The sequence below is a fragment of the Octopus bimaculoides genome, chromosome 3 (assembly GCF_001194135.2).
Source record: "Octopus bimaculoides isolate UCB-OBI-ISO-001 chromosome 3, ASM119413v2, whole genome shotgun sequence".
NCBI lineage: Eukaryota > Metazoa > Mollusca > Cephalopoda > Octopoda > Octopodidae > Octopus > Octopus bimaculoides.
The window spans coordinates 133,895,443-133,899,430 of record NC_068983.1 but is presented as its reverse complement, the minus strand read 5'-3'; positions in this window follow the sequence as shown (position 1 = coordinate 133,899,430).

Here is a 3,988-nt window from a genome sequence, read left to right as displayed (position 1 = left end):
AAACGTAAGGTTGAAGAATTTTATGGATAGAGTCTAACAGCTGTTTCTGGGAAGATCCAGTACTTCCCTTCATCGGAGACAGAAAAAATAAAGTAATCTATTATTATATCCATAGGCGGATATTTTTAGTATGAAGTGGTAAAGAGTGTGATGTGCTTAAAAAAGAGAGAACAGTACTTGAAGAGTACTGTTCTCCCTTTTTTCAGCACATCACACTCTTTACCACTTCATACTAAAAATATCCGCCTATGGATATAATAATAGATTACTTTATTTTTTCTGTCTCCGATGAAGGGAAGTACTGGATCTTCTCAGAAACAGCTGTAAGACTCTATCCATAAAATTCTTCAACCTTACCTTTGCTCTCTTTATCCTTTTGTTTTTATATATTTACATATACACACGCTAATACACGACTTATAATACCCAATCCTGTTCATACAACGATTGGGGCAAACTAATCGGTATACAGCACTTACTCGGTATTACCTGTATCCTCCGGGGTTTGGTTAAATCCAATACCCTCCTCAGAGGTTATTAGTTTAAAGCAAGTTCAAGTATACCAACGGAATATTTACTTATGAGTGTTGAGAGTAAAGACAAATTTATTATTAAAAATATATATGTTGCTTTATTCTACATATTTCTCCTGAAGATCGCCATTCTGAACTTCAGATTCGCGATACAAGCTCATTGTTTCAGTTTCAAGAGAAAAAACTTCAGATTTTGTTACGGAAACAAACACGTCTCTTAAACAAGTAAGAGAAAGAAAGACAGATCACCTAGTTTTGTATAGCAAGAAGCAGAAAGAAAATAATTAGAAATAACACTATCTAAGATGTGAGGATATTTCATTCACATGTCAAGGGAAGAAGACCAGAAATATGGTCCTGCTTTTAAAAGCGAAAACGGGGAAAAGGGACACACCGAGTTGATATGTTACGCACCACTCCACACACTAGTACTGAAATACTTAACGAGATACGAAGAGAACAAGAATACTTAAAATATTTACAATGGATATTGATGTTTGGTTTGTCACCCCTTTGTGATTCATTATGAACCGTATCGAAATAGCTTAGTGTGATATGTGTTCGAGTAGAGTCTCAATGAGTCTAAAAGTACTTAGAACACCTGAAAGTCACAGAACCATTCAGGTACTGTTCCCTCAAGGTTGCAAAAGGAAAGACCATGAAACTGGTGGTTCAGATGAGAAATCTCAGTTAATACATTTATGTGAGGGAAAAACTTAGAGTTTTCTGCTCTGATGAACTCGAAAACCACAGTGAAAAACAGGATAAGAGACACTAATGCTAACACTAGCCAGCACTCTTGAGTGGGTGGTTTGTTTTATGACTTTTATGGATGTGAATGAAATTAGCATGATTCAATTTATCACATTTTTGTCCTCTTCATATTTTATATCTTCATATGTATTATAATCCATTTTGTGAGACTAGTTATTATTCATATGGCCAATGAAGAAAGAATAACTTTTCTTATTTTTGTTGCTATTTATTTTAGAATATAGATAACAAATCGGAGGAAGGCGTTGTACTTCACATTGCGTCCCTTTAGGTTCTAAATTTGAAATCCTGCCGGGGTGGACTTTGCCTTTCATTCATTTGTAATCGATGCTAACAATATATTGTGAATCGACCCATTCCCTAATAAATTTGTTGATCATATACCAGTATTAGAAAACATTACACGCGCGTGCGTGAGCGTGCACACACACATACATACACATACACACAAAACACACATATGCATGTTTGTATACATATGTGTATACAGCAGCAGCAGCAGCAGTAGTAGTAGTAGTAGTAGTAGTAGTAGTAGTAGTAGTAGTACTAGTAGTAGGCAGGAAGAAAATTCTAAAAGGGTGATGATCTGAGGGAGGAGAAACTGCGAATGTGACATTCATGTTTTTCCTAAGAGCACTAACAGAGTAAATGATATAGCTACAGTTTGGTATCAGACCTGGCCGACAGAAAAATACGTCTTTTTTCGGTGCTTTTTTTTTTATGGGTTTTCGTTATAAAATCATAATCGTTCCAATACTAAGTATTAAGTTGTAACGACTTGTCTTACTATCTGCTATCTTAAAAACTGCTTTTAAAATTCCGTTTACAGTTTTATTTTGAATAGGCACAAAACCCACATGATACAAATGAAGGCTGCGATATCCATATATTCGCAGACGATTTACCGCAAAAATGAAGTGAAATAACCTCAAAACTATACGGAAATAAGAATGCAGATTCAGCTTACATTATATTTGTCTCTACAGTGATTGGCGTATTGAATTAACTGAATGGATAAGTTATTGAGCCAGTTGCTCAAGGACTATGAATTCGTATCCACTGCAGGCGATTCATTACCAAAATATGTACAGTCCCTATTCTTTATTTCGGACTATTAAGTGAGAAACATTAACATCCCATGTCATATCCTTTGGTTTTATTGGGTGTTATAAATCCACATACATGGTATTAGTTTTCATTTCCAGATATGTACTATCGGAAACACGACCAAATTTTTTAGTAAGGAATTTTTGTGTTTATTTTTTTATTAGTCCTTTTTATATTGCATGTTTCTTAATTAGGTTTATTCGGAACAATATATATACCACTTCCATCAATGATTTAGGATTTCCCAGCTTTATCTTCTGGCTGTGCTTATTGCGTTTTATTGTAAGTGACGATCATGAGAAATCTGTTGCGACTCTTTCTCATCCGATATATTTGGAACGATGACGTCAGGTTTCCTTCAACAAAATGACAAAAAAAATAATTAAATACCCTAACGAATGAGAAACAAACTAAAGAGCGTTCCCATGATTCTCACTTGCAATAAAATGGCGTTAACAACTGCTGTGAATCATTGAGCTGTTGAAGTAATTCGAACATGCGTTGCTCTGAAGTGATTTATAAAGAATTAATAAAACAAATACTGAAATTCTTTAAAAAAAGGGAGTTCTATGTCATTTTCATTGAGACTAAATGTCTAAAAGAAAAGCTGTTCCTCATACATGCAAATATTTGTGTGTGTGTGTGTGTGTGTGTGTGTGTGTGTGTGTGTGGTATTAAAAATATATAATATATAATTTAATAATACATGTAACAAAGTGCTCAATATAAGTATAATTTATAAGATAATATTATTTTAAATTGCTTGATAGTTGAATAGAAGAAATATAATCAAAACTAGATTATGGATCTAAAATCTCAGATTTTCTTCAACAGTACAGAGTATAGATGTGGGAACAGACTTTTGCCTCTCCCAAAATGTCAAACATTTGGATATTCAAGTCCAAGAACGTTCCTGACGTCATTTCATACAAGACATGTATATACTCAAAATTGTATATCATTGCTAAAATCATAGCAAAACAATATCGTAGCTACAGTGGGTAAATGACATAATATTTCGTCGATGAAACATGTGCATTTTTTGACACATATAGAAAGTGTTCAATATAAGTTAATACATATGAAATAATTTTATAGGAATTAATAGCTAAGTATGTGAAACAGTAGCCATACCTCTATATATCGTTTCAGTTTAGGGATACTTTCTGTGTTTATATTACTTTTATACGTATAAACGAAAAGGAAAAAACTCAAGAAATTAAAATCGTGTCATACATATTAAGGTAAATGTATGAATATATTAAATACATCTTCTCCGGACACAGAGAGACGTTTCCGGTAAGTAGTAAAGATGCCATAACAGAAACATACTTCTTGTATACAAAACTGATGAAGTAAAGAAGCTAATATTAGAAAAAATGGAAAAGCGGAAAATATAAAAAATTCTGTTAAGGACTATTTTGCTAGAAAAGCAATTATAAAGAGCGGTCTAATTACCGAAGTTAACATTAAAAGGTTTTTAATTTAGAATCAATTTAGATAATGAAATATTTTGCGAATATATGTAGTTATCTCGATATATATATATATATATATATATATATATATATATA